Raw genomic sequence first — 14,091 nt, 5'->3', positions numbered from 1 at the left:
CCTCCCTTCCAGAGATTTTTCTCCTTATTACTCTTCCCCTTATATTTTGGGAGGGTGCCTCCTGCCCTGATGCATCAAGTTTCTATGGAATTAGGCAATCCTCTTCCACAGAGGCCAGTCTTCACCTGTATAATGATATCATTCTACAAAGCACTATATTGTGTAGCTCAGGAGAGAAAGGATTTAAGTAGCTCAGGAGAGAAAGGATAGCCTTGTCTTGTCCCTGATTTAAGTGGAAATTCTTTGAGGTTTTCTCCATTTAGTTTGGTTTTCTACATTGACTTGCTGTATATTGCTTTGATTATATTTAGACATGTGCCTGGTAACCATTTTCTCTCAAAGACCTTTAACATGCAGAGATGTTGAATATTCTTTATGTGATTTTTCTCTTTTAGTTTGTTTATGTAGTAGATAATGTTAATGGATTTCTGTATATTGTTATATACCTGTATCCCTGGAATGAAGCCTACTTGATCATGCTGAGTGTTGTTTTTGATGTGTTTTTTATTCAGTTTTGGATAATTTTATTGAGTTTTGATGGTGGCATATTGCCCTGGCTTCTTTTGATTATTTTCTTGCATTTGTCTTTTGCCATATAGTTTTCTCTGGTGTTGGCTGGCCTGGTAGTTCCTGGGTGTTCCCAGTTGGAGCAGGCCTCCAGGGATTTCAGGAGAGCTATGACTTGGGAAGTAGGGTGCTGCTTTGTGATTGCAGGTATAGATGTGGTTCAAAGGAAGAAGTAGCTCCAAGTCATATGTCTTAATAGCAGAGTTAAATTCTATTGTTTAAATTTACTGCATTTCATTATCTACTTGTTGGTTGATGAACATCTTAACTATTTCCAATTTTCTACTATTATGTGTAGAGTAGAAATGTAAAAGAGCAAGGATCCCTGAAGCAATGGGATCTGCCTTTTGGGACACAACCTATTTAATTTTCATCATATACTCTGGTTTCTCTTCAGATCATATAATTTTCATCATAAACCTACTTCAACTACTTTAACAAACTCAGTTTTCAGCTTTTAAAGACCCTCTGTACTGATTTTGACATTGGATAGAGTATTTTGAGCTCTTACTAGCAAGCAATAAGTGTTCGCCTTTACCTTCATCCTCACCAGCAAGTGCTTTCATTTTCTTTATTAGTCTTGACCATTCCGTCTTGGGTAAGATGAAATCTCAGAATAATTTTAATGTGAATATACTTCATAGCTAGTGATGTTGTCTTATGCTTTCAATTGCTGTGAGGGGACACCATGACCAAGGTAACTCTTACAAAAGACAATATTTAATTGGGGCTGGCTTACAAATTCAGAGGTTCAGTCCACTATATCATCCCAGCAGGAAGCATGGTAGTGTATATTCTAGCCTCTGCCCATAGCCTTAGTTTCCAATAGACCCAAACATGGTTTCTTGGTCTGGCCTTATGTCTAAGACTTCTACATAATCAAATTCCCAGCCCAATACCTGGGCAGTGGATCACGGAAAGGATGGAATGCAGCTGGGACATCTTGGAAGTATGCAACTACTTAGTATGTGAAAGCAAGGAACAGAAGGAAATGTCCTTTCTGGGTCAAATTAGAATAGAAATAGTGACAGATAAAAGACTTGCACATAGGAGATACTGGGGTCCAGTGGGCTATATTTGGTAGTCAGGAACTGAGGGAATATGAATTCTGTGTATATTTCTGGAGAAGTATAAATGCCTCAGATAGTCCAGAAGCCATATCTGAGCAGGCCAAATGTACAGCAGGTATAAATGGACTGCCATTCTACACCTGTTGGATAAGAAAGGATAATTACAGAAGTGTAGCAGGTGTGGAATAGGAAAGGATGACTATCTTCTAGTGGAAGAAATTTAAGTATTCTGTTTTGAGTTGAAACCAAGGTCAGGATTGTTGACAGTTACCTTTTATGCTAGAGGAAAGGAATCTGTTCTTGTCCAGTCATGTGCATCTGTTTGTGGCTAAGTGGTCCAGACAGTTGCCTATAAACGGTGTGTAGTGAAGCAGGTCAATTTGAGTGTGTAGCTTGCTATAGGTAAGAATTGATATCAGTCCAGATTTTCAAAATGTTTGGTTGCTAGCGTTAAATGGACTCCTTAGGCTCGGCTTAGTGGATTGCAAGATTATAAAAAGCAATGACAGGGCTGTCTCCAGTACACACAGACAGTGGTCTTTTCCCTCTGGATACCAAAGAAGGTCCCAATCATGAAGAGGTAGAACTCATGAACCTCTAATTAAGCAGAGGAATATCCTTATGTTGGGGAGTGAAAACTTTTCCGTGAGAATGGTAATTCTGAAGCAATTCAGACAGGCTTCTTTGTTCTGGATATTGCAATGGTCTTTTTCTAGTGAACATGTGAGAGAGAGAGAGAGAGAGAGAGAGAGAGAGAGAGAGAGGGAGAGACAGAGACAGAGACACAGAGAGAGGGAGACAGAGACAGAGAAAGAGTGTCAGTGAGAGTCAGCATCTTTGTGAATGCACATAAGCAAGTGGGAATCAAATTCATTGACTTACCATAACCACTGACTTTGTTCCTTTTTATTTGGTCTATTTCTTTGATAGAAAACATGATGTTAATGTGTATGCTACTTCAGAGGATACTAAGACTGTGGTGTCAAGGAACTGAACCAGACAGAGGTATGGTTCTGACATTCTGTCAGGAGACATGAAGACTAGGGGAATCTGGAATGTGTCTAGCTGGCCATCAGTCTACTTAAATAAAATCATAGTGCCATTCTTTCCTCATACAGTAGGTTGTCATAATTAGCCATGTGTCCTACAGAGGAAAAAAATTACATGTTGCAGAAAGAGTTTGGATATTAAGGAAAGGGAAATAAGAATATTCTGAGGAGTTGTGCTTGTATAAAGTATCATTGTGGGGCAGGGTAAGTAGAATGCAAAAGAAATGGATGGGAGGAAGGGGCGGCACAGGTCTTCCTGGTTGCTGCCGCTGCAGAGAGGCCCTGGGCAGCACCCCACGAGTGAACCTGAGCCTCGGGACCACAGGTAAGACCAAATTTTCTGCTGCAAGAAAGCTGCCTGGTGAGCTTGGGACACACGGAAGCAGAATTTCTCTAGGACCGGGCACGTTCTGTGTTTACCGGAAGTCCCACACCCGCAGATCCCGGCCCACAGCAGCTCTCTGCTCCCAGACCCGGTGAGAGAGAGACCCAACCGCCTGGTCAGGTGGGCACTCCTGAGGCTGCAGAGCGGAAGAGACCTACAACACTGCTCACCCCTGCCCACATCCCTGGCCCAAGAGGAAACTGTATAAGGCCTCTGGGCTCCCGTGGAGGAGGGCCCAGGAGCAGCAGGACACCTGCCTGAGACACCACCGGAACCGGAAAGAAACAGACCGGATAAACAGTTCTCTGCACCCAAATCCCGTGGGAGGGAGAGCTAAACCTTCAGAGAGGCAGACAAGCCTGGGAAACCAGAAGAGACTGCTCCCTGCACACACATCTCGGACGCCAGAGGAAAAAGCCAAAGACCATCTGGAACCCTGGTGCACTGAAGCTCCCGGAAGGGGCGGCACAGGTCTTCCTGGTTGCTGCCACTGCAGAGAGCCCCTGGGCAGCACCCCACGAGCGAACCTGAGCCTCGGGACCACAGGTAAGACCAAATTTTCTGCTGCAAGAAAGCTGCCTGGTGAACTCAAGACACAGGCCCACAGGAACAGCTGAAGACCTGTAGAGAGGAAAAACTACACGCCCGAAAGCAGAACACTCTGTCCCCATAACTGACTGAAAGAGAGGAAAACAGGTCTACAGCACTCCTGACACACAGGCTTATAGGACAGTCTAGCCACTGTCAGAAATAGCAGAACAAAGTAACACTAGAGATAATCTGATGGCGAGAGGCAAGCGCAGGAACCCAAGCAACAGAAACCAAGATTACATGCCATCATCGGAGCCCAATTCTCCCACCAAAACAAACATGGAATATTCAAACACACCAGAAAAGCAAGATCTAGTTTCAAAATCATATTTGATCATGATGCTGGAGGACTTCAAGAAAGACATGAACACACTTAGGGAAACACAGGAAAACATTAATAAACAAGTAGAAGCCTACAGAGAGGAATCGCAAAAATCCCTGAAAGAATTCCAGGAAAACACAATCAAACAGTTGAAGGAATTAAAAATGGAAATAGAAGCAATCAAGAAAGAATACATGGAAACAACCCTGGATATAGAAAACCAAAAGAAGAGACAAGGAGCTGTAGATACAAGCTTCACCAACAGAATACAAGAGATGGAAGAGAGAATCTCAGCAGCAGAAGATTCCATAGAAATCATTGACTCAACTGTCAAAGATAATGTAAAGCGGAAAAAGCTACTGGTCCAAAACATACAGGAAATCCAGGACTCAATGAGAAGATCAAACCTAAGGATAATAGGTATAGAAGAGAGTGAAGACTCCCAGCTCAAAGGACCAGTAAATATCTTCAACAAAATCATAGAAGAAAACTTCCCTAACCTAAAAAAAGAGATACCCATAAACATACAAGAAGCCTACAGAACTCCAAATAGATTGGACCAGAAAAGAAACACCTCCCGTCACATAATTGTCAAAACACCAAACGCACAAAATAAAGAAAGAATATTAAAAGCAGTAAGGGAAAAAGGTCAAGTAACATATAAAGGGAGACCTATCAGAATCACACCAGACTTCTCGCCAGAAACTATGAAGGCCAGAAGATCCTGGACTGATGTCATACAGACCCTAAGAGAGCACAAATGCCAGCCCAGGTTACTGTATCCAGCAAAACTCTCAATTAACATTGATGGAGAAACCAAGATATTCCATGACAAAACCAAATTTACACAATATCTCTACAAATCCAGCACTACAAAGGATAATAAATGGTAAAGCCCAACATAAGGAGGCAAGCTATACCCTAGAAGAAGCAAGAAACTAATCGTCTTGGCAACAAAACAAAGAGAATGAAAGCACACAGACATAGCCTCACATCCAAATATGAATATAAAGGGAAACAATAATCACTATTCCTTAATATCTCTCAATATCAATGGCCTCAACTCCCCAATAAAAAGACATAGATTAACAAACTGGATACGCAACGAGGACCTGCATTCTGCTGCCTACAGGAAACACACCTCAGAGACAAAGACAGACACTACCTCAGAGTGAAAGGCTGGAAAACAACTTTCCAAGCAAATGGTCAGAAGAAGCAAGCTGGAGTAGCCATTCTAATATCAAATAAAATCAATTTCCAACTAAAAGTCATCAAAAAAGATAAGGAAGGACACTTCATATTCATCAAAGGAAAAATCCACCAAGATGAACTCTCAATCCTAAATATCTATGCCCCAAATACAAGGGCACCTACATACGTAAAAGAAACCTTACTAAAGCTCAAAACACACATTGCACCTCACACAATAATAGTGGGAGATTTCAACACCCCACTCTCATCAATGGACAGATCATGGAAACAGAAATTAAACAGTGATGTTGACAGACTAAGAGAAGTCATGAGCCAAATGGACTTAACAGATATTGATAGAACATTCTATCCTAAAGCAAAAGGATATACCTTCTTCTCAGCTCCTCATGGCACTTTCTCCAAAATTGACCATATAATTGGTCAAAAAATGGGCCTCAACAGGTACAGAAAGATAGAAATAATTCCATGCGTGCTATCGGACCACCACGGCCTAAAACTGGTCTTCAATAACAATAAGGGAAGAATGCCCACATATACGTGGAAATTGAACAATGCTCTACTCAATGATAACCTGGTCAAGGAAGAAATAAAGAAAGAAATTAAAAACTTTTTAGAATTTAATGAAAATGAAGATACAACATACCCAAACTTATGGGACACAATGAAAGCTGTGCTAAGAGGAAAACTCATAGCGCTGAGTGCCTGCAGAAAGAAACAGGAAAGAGCATATGTCAGCAGCTTGACAGCACACCTAAAAGCTCTAGAACAAAAAGAAGCAAATACACCCAGGAGGAGTAGAAGGCAGGAAATAATCAAACTCAGAGCTGAAATTAACCAAGTAGAAACAAAAAGGACCATAGAAAGAATCAACAGAACCAAAAGTTGGTTCTTTGAGAAAATCAACAAGATAGATAAACCCTTAGCCAGACTAACGAGAGGACACAGAGAGTGCGTCCAAAATAACAAAATCAGAAATGAAAAGGGAGACATAACTACAGATTCAGAGGAAATTCAAAAAATCATCAGATCTTACTATAAAAACCTATATTCAACAAAATATGAAAATCTTCAGGAAATGGACAATTTCCTAGACAGATACCAGGTATCGAAGTTAAATCAGGAACAGATAAACCAGTTAAACAACCCCATAACTCCTAAGGAAATAGAAGCAGTCATTAAAGGCCTCCCAAACAAAAAGAGCCCAGGTCCAGACGGGTTTAGTGCAGAATTCTATCAAACCTTCATAGAAGACCTCATACCAATATTATCCAAACTATTCCACAAAATTGAAACAGATGGAGCCCTACCGAATTCCTTCTACGAAGCCACAATTACTATTATACCTAAACCACACAAAGACACAACAAAGAAAGAGAACTTCAGACCAATTTCCCTTATGAATATCGACGCAAAAATACTCAATAAAATTCTGGCAAACCGAATTCAAGAGCATATCAAAACAATCATCCACCATGATCAAGTAGGCTTCATCCCAGGCATGCAGGGATGGTTTAATATACGGAAAACCATCAACGTGATCCATTATATAAATAAACTGAAAGAACAGAACTACATGATCATTTCATTAGATGCTGAGAAAGCATTTGACAAAATTCAACACCCCTTCATGATAAAAGTCCTGGAAAGAATAGGAATTCAAGGCCCATACCTAAACATAGTAAAAGCCATATACAGCAAACCAGTTGCTAACATTAAACTAAATGGAGAGAAACTTGAAGCAATCCCACTAAAATCAGGGACTAGACAAGGCTGCCCACTCTCTCCCTACTTATTCAATATAGTTCTTGAAGTTCTAGCCAGAGCAATCAGACAACAAAAGGAGATCAAGGGGATACAGATCGGAAAAGAAGAGGTCAAAATATCACTATTTGCAGATGACATGATAGTATATTTAAGTGATCCCAAAAGTTCCACCAGAGAACTACTAAAGCTGATAAACAACTTCAGCAAAGTGGCTGGGTATAAAATTAACTCAAATAAATCAGTTGCCTTCCTCTATACAAAAGAGAAACAAGCCGAGAAAGAAATTAGGGAAACGACACCCTTCATAATAGACCCAAATAATATAAAGTACCTCGGTGTGACTTTAACCAAGCAAGTAAAAGATCTGTACAATAAGAACTTCAAGACACTGAGGAAAGAAATTGAAGAAGACCTCAGAAGATGGAAAGATCTCCCATGCTCATGGATTGGCAGGATTAATATAATAAAAATGGCCATTTTACCAAAAGCAATCTACAGATTCAATGCAATCCCCATCAAAATACCAATCCAAGTCTTCAAAGAGTTAGACAGAACAATTTGCAAATTCATCTGGAATAACAAAAAACCCAGGATAGCTAAAGCTATCCTCAACAATAAAAGGACTTCAGGGGGAATCACTATCCCCGAACTCAAGCAGTATTACAGAGCAATAGTGATAAAAACTGCACGGTATTGGTACAGGGACAGACAGATAGACCAATGGAATAGAATTGAAGACCCAGAAATGAACCCACACACCTATGGTCACTTGATTTTTGACAAAGGAGCCAAAACCATCCAATGGAAAAAAGATAGCATTTTCAGCAAATGGTGCTGGTTCAACTGGAGGTCAACATGTAGAAGAATGCAGATCGATCCATGCTTATCACCCTGTACAAAGCTTAAGTCCAAGTGGATCAAGGACCTCCACATCAAACCAGACACACTCAAACTAATAGAAGAAAAACTAGGGAAACATCTGGAACACATGGGCACTGGAAAAAATTTCCTGAACAAAACACCAATGGCTTATGCTCTAAGATGAAGAATCGACAAATGGGATCTCATAAAACTGCAAAGCTTCTGTAAGGCAAAGGACACTGTGGTTAGGACAAAACGGCAACCAACAGATTGGGAAAAGATCTTTACCAATCCTACAACAGATAGAGGCCTTATATCCAAAATATACAAAGAACTCAAGAAGTTAGACTGCAGGGAAACAAATAACCCTATTAAAAATGGGGTTCAGAGCTAAACAAAGAATTCACAGCTGAGGAATGCCGAATGGCTGAGAAACACCTAAAGAAATGTTCAACATCTTTAGTCATAAGGGAAATGCAAATCAAAACAACCCTGAGATTTCACCTCACACCAGTGCGATTGGCTAAGATCAAAAACTCAGGTGACAGCAGATGCTGGCGAGGATGTGGAGAAAGAGGAACACTCCTCCATTGTTGGTGGGATTGCAGACTGGCCGAACCATTCTGGAAATCAGTCTGGAGGTTCCTCAGAAAATTGGACATTGAACTGCCTGAGGATCCAGCTATACCTCTCTTGGGCATATACCCAAAAGATGCCTCAACATATAAAAGAGACACGTGCTCCACTATGTTCATCGCAGCCTTATTTATAATAGCCAGAAAATGGAAAGAACCCAGATGCCCTTCAACAGAGGAATGGATACAGAAAATGTGGTACATCTACACAATGGAATATTACTCAGCTATCAAAAATAACGAGTTTATGAAATTCGTAGGCAAATGGTTGGAACTGGAAAATATCATCCTGAGTGAGCTAACCCAATCACAGAAAGACATACATGGTATGCACTCATTGATAAGTGGCTATTAGCCCAAATGCTTGAATTACCCTAGATCCCTAGAACAAACGAAACTCAAGACGGATGATCAAAATGTGAATGCTTCACTCTTTCTTTAAATGAGGAAAAAGAATACCCTTGGCAGGGAAGGGAGAGGCAAAGATTAAAACAGAGACTTAAGGAACACCCATTTAGAGCCTCCCCCACATGTGGCCCATACATATACAGCCACCCAATTAGACAAGATGGATGAAGCAAAGAAGTGCAGACCGACAGGAGCCGGATGTAGATCTCTCCTGAGAGACACAGCCAGAGTACAGCAAATATAGAGGCGAATGCCAGCAGCAAACCACTGAACTGAGAATAGGTCCCCTATTGAAGGAATCAGAGAAAGAACTGGAAGAGCTTGAAGGGGCTCGAGCCCCCAAAAGTACAACAATGCCAAGCAACCAGAGCTTCCAGGGACTAAGCCACTACCTAAAGACTATACATGGACTGACCCTGGACTCTGACCCCATAGGTAGCAATGAATATCCTAGTAAGAGCACCAGTGGAAGGGGAAGCCCTGGGTCCTGCTAAGACTGAACCCCCAGTGAACTAGTCTATGGGGGGAGGGCGGCAATGGGGGGAGGGTTGGGAGGGGAACACCCATAAGGAAGGGGAGGGGGGAGGGGGATGTTTGCCCGGAAACCGGGAAAGGGAATAACACTCGAAATGTATATAAGAAATACTCAAGTTAATAAAAAAAAAAAATTGAAAAAAAAATTGAAAAAAAAAAAAAAAGAAATGGATGGGAGCCCATGTGCAAGCCTAGGGCCAGGTAAGCAGGTGGCAGCTTGCATGCAATGTTTTTATTGGCTATTTCCTTGTCCACACATGAAAGTATTATACAACCTGTGATTTCAGCAAATGCTGGTTGGCTGTGCTACCAGCAGATGATGATTTGAGCTGTGGAAGATGTCCAGCAGCTTACACTTGAATCCACAGCCAGGATACCTTATTGAAGAGTTTAGGATCTATACACAAGAAGATCAAAGGTTTTGGGAAGTTGCTGTCCTCGCTTATCAGACTCTGGGTTATTTTCTAAGAAACCACATTCTTCAGAGATGAAGACAACTGCTTGAGTGTTTCCTTCTGTTCATCCCAGAGCCATCTTCTTCCAGGTTTAAAATCATTCTTGTTATAGGCCCTGTTTTGAGGCAGGTGCTACTCTTCCTATGGAAACTGCCCCTCTTCTTCTATGTCTTATGGTTTCTAGAAGCTTGCTAGTAGATCAGTAGCATGGAGTCAGCATACACTAAGTAGATTTGGCTTCTAAGTCTGGGAGTGGTCAAGAGGGTAGGAAATAATGATGGGGATATATTCAGGTTGCAGGGAGAGCAGTAAATTTCTTTTAAGAAATAATTGATGAGACATTTTGACAGATCTCAAAAATGAGGAGGCAGACTACGGGAGGCTTTGACTAAAGGAAGGCTGTTTTATAGTGAAAAGCATTTCCCAAGTGAAAATGATAATCCCACAGGAATTAAGTGAAGATACCTGCCATACCTGTGTTGGAATGGAGTGTGTGTGTGTGTGTGTGTGTGTGTGTGTGTGTGTGTGTGTGTGTGTGCGCGCGCGCGCGTACGTGTACATGTGCATGCATGTGTGCTTCTGTGTATTTGTGTTTGTGAGTACATCTAAAGTGGTAGGACCCACTTGTTCAACTCCCTCCTTTTATGACTTTTCCCTTAGCATGTTGTCCAACTCTATAAGAAAAAAATAGAAAAGGCAACTTGAGTTTCCTTTGAGGATTCCAGGACTGTAGTAGAAAGAAATTAAGTAAAGAGGCAGGGGAACAAATGTGCTGGATTCCTTGCTGAAGTCATAAAAACTGGGGCCATATATGTTAGGCAAGAACTCTACCAGTGAACTACACTCCCAGTCCATAAAATTACATATAGAAGATTTATAAATGCAGGCAGATTAATACTGACATTATATTAAAGTACACAATTTCATTCCTAAAAGATTATACATCTTGAAAAATGTTGCCACATATTTAACTATCTCTTGCCACCACAGAGTAAAAACTGAAAAGATTTGGGGATTAGGTACAGGCAATATAATAATGACATTGTTGCTTTTAACACATCATATATAATATTTTGATGTATTGGTGTTTAAAAACTGAATTGACTAACATTTATATAAATATCTGCTATTTAAAAATGATACATGAATGCTAATTCTGTAAATACTCTGTCCACTTTGAGCACATAAATCTAATGAGAGCTATCATATTGGTTAACTCGTATTTTAAAATAATCCATTTTTTTTCTGCATAGCCTTTTGAGGGAAGTTCATCGAAGATGTAGTTTCCAGTCATATGTTACTCTTAACATGCGATTATTTACATGGCCTCTCATAAAGAATTAAATAGTGCCCAAACAATAAGTTCAGGCCCACTTCTACGTGTCCACTTTCAACCATCATTTCTTTCCATCTCTCAAAAATTAAAAACTTCGGTTTTCTGAGGTCTCCAAATGATTACAACAGTCTGAAAATCTGCTTCTTCCAATGTGAATCTAAGGAAAAGGAAAGGGAAAGCTGTTACCAATGCAGTGAGCTGGCTTCTTTAAATCATTATTTTTTAATGAAGAGTTTGATGTGGCTTGCCTTATGAGAAATGAATCTTTGGACAGTCCTTTCTCCATCCACTACTTTGATATGAATACCAGTGATCGGTTCTCAATTGATCAATGAAACAGCAAAGTACTTTTATTTTCCACTTTGATACTCTTTGCTTTAGAAATGATTTAGATGTAGTATTTCCTAATCTGTGATCCTAACCTGACAAGGGCATACAGTATTATTTTGTATCTTTATCTTTAACATCTATGTCCTCTTTATCAACAAGTCTCCATAATTCTGAAGGTAATGCCCACCCCCTTTTGATAGAGTTCTGAAACTGCCATCTTGCACTTTAGAAGTTAGAGTAACTTTTAAAATTATCATCGAATACATATTCCCACTATTTTATATTTACATCTCCCTGTGTCTCCTGTTAACACAAGCATTTGGCGCTAACCTTCTCTGTTTCCTCAAAAAGTTTATCAAAATGTTCACAGTCCTTTGTTGATTATCACTGAGGGGTCAATTGTCTGGGACTTCTGTTTCACAAAACCATACTTCTTTTATACTTTCAAGATTATCTAATTATTTTTCTTCCTGCTACTCATAGTGTAGCTCTGCAGTCTAGTCTTCAGGCCACTCTAGTCAACAAGTAACACCCCAGTTGCTGGAATGGAGCAAATGGAGCTCCTCTGTCCAGGAATTCCTATAGACCCTCTTGGCATCAGCAGCCTTGCAGTAGAGCCAGGAGCTATTTTTAAGGCAGATGTTTTTTATTGCATGCAGCAGCTTCCTTCCTTCTACACCCTCTGTTTTCTACAAAGTTGGCTACAACTTTCTTATCCTAACTGCCATGTGCTTCACCCTCGATGCTGGGGCTTAGATGACAGTTTAGGATCTTGAACCAATGCACAAGTCAAAAATTTGCCAATATGAAGTCCAGGTTTAGTCTTCTGTCCTAGGTTCTACTGTTTTAGTTCTAAGGCTTCTGACCTGTATTATATCTAGGAATGGGGATCCTTTACCATTTTTGTATGCATGGTTCTAGTGTACTGAGGTGGTACTCTTCCCATAATGGAGTATCTCATTTTAGTGCAAATGAAAACCTTCTTGTGCTTTTGATCCTTAGGGCAGATACCATGGCTCGGGCTGGGAATCACATCTCTGTCTAAACCATCTAAGTTAGTGAATAACAACTTTGTGGCAGGTAACTGTTGGCATTTTTTCCAAATAGATCCTCATGGTTTTCTTGGCATGTTTATGAACCTGCCTATTCTGCTTCCTGAAGAACAGTGTAGTGGTCTCAGGCACTCTTTGGAGTCCTTGTAGAGCCAAGGTCCTGATGACCAATGATGTAATCTCCAGCATCACTTAGGAATTCTGAGCTCTTTACCTGTTAGAAAAAGAAAACATAGGCTTCATTAGACTCAGAAATTAATATTCGGCATGGATATCAGTTGCTTACTGCCCAAGAGTCTGCATCTAGGCCTGAGAGATATGGAGACTTGCCTGGGCTCACTTCCTCTCCAAAAAGAAACCATGTGAGTTCCCAGTATACTAGGCTTTATACAGCATTCCTAGATTTTTCTTCACCTCCTCAACTCCATACACAGCTCACTTCTTGCAGTCACATCCTGCCTTTGATATTCTTGCTTCTTCTCAAAGGGCTGTGAAAATACTGATATTTCCATGCAACTCTCTTGAGTGCACATCCTGCCTTCCTACTAATTTCTCATTCTCTGTCCATCCTTTCTCTATTTACTACTAAGTTGTCTGCAAGAGAACTATATCTTGGTCCCAAGCTAAGTGAGCTGGAAAATATTGCCATGATAGAATGTACCTGTAGTATTCTAGATCTAGGCATTTAGTGGGTGTACAACAGAAATCATCAAAACACAGTGTTTTTTAGTCTGGGTGAATATGCATAGAAGCAGCAGTGATTGTTCCTGGACATCAGTGTTCCCTGAAGAAATGAGTTAGGAGCACTACTGTGTGGATTGCATTAACGAGTATGTCTTGCTCCCTGCAGTAGCTGGCCCAGGACTACCTGCCATTACTAGCACACACCCCCTTTCTGGGCAATACTTCTCAAGATCACAGAATTGTATCCAGGACTGGGGCTAGCAAAGTCCTTCAACCCTCCTTTCCAATGCAAAGATGATCAAGCTTCTATGGGATCACAGTTAATATAATGGTTATAGTAGGTATCTGTAGACTATGACAGAAGCTGGGATAAATGGAACCTGTAAATAGAGTGTATGGTGTATATTTTCTGTATGCCCACTGGAGAGGAACCAGGGCCTTGGAAAGACCAGAGGCTATGGTAGATCACACCATGTATGAAGCAGTTGCTGAAGCACAGTGCTAAGCTCACAGAGAGCAGGATGATTATTGGTTTGTAATTGATGTGCTTTAGGGTCCTTGCCATCAGCAGGATGGCTGGAGGTGGGCACAGGTGGTAAGAAGTGATGGTGTCCAAGAGGAGATGAGTCCTACTTTGTCAGTATTTGTGTCTGTTCTTGTGCCCTGGTGACTCAGATGATTGGGTTGGAACCATGTGGATTGTAGCAGGTCAGTCCATTTGAGTGTCTGGACTGGTGGTGTTTAGAACTTAGAGAAGAATATCTTACAGGGACTTTCAGTCATTAAGTGGAAGGAGGAGTCCCCTGGGGTAGTGAAAAGCATTCTGAATCCAGTTT

The 14,091-nt window shown here is 40.8% G+C and overlaps 1 pseudogene; it reads right to left on the bottom strand.

Moving 5' to 3' along the window:
• Window positions 1-11,404: 11,404 nt before the first annotated feature.
• Ubxn2a-ps2 (UBX domain protein 2A, pseudogene 2) lies at window positions 11,405-13,446 on the bottom strand (annotated as a pseudogene).
• Between the last annotated feature and the right edge of the window lie 645 nt (window positions 13,447-14,091).

This window comes from Rattus norvegicus, chromosome X (assembly GCF_036323735.1).
Source record: "Rattus norvegicus strain BN/NHsdMcwi chromosome X, GRCr8, whole genome shotgun sequence".
Taxonomy (NCBI): Eukaryota; Metazoa; Chordata; class Mammalia; order Rodentia; family Muridae; genus Rattus; species Rattus norvegicus.
The sequence above is the reverse complement of the archived record's forward strand: the minus strand, read 5'-3'. Positions and strand labels throughout refer to the sequence as shown.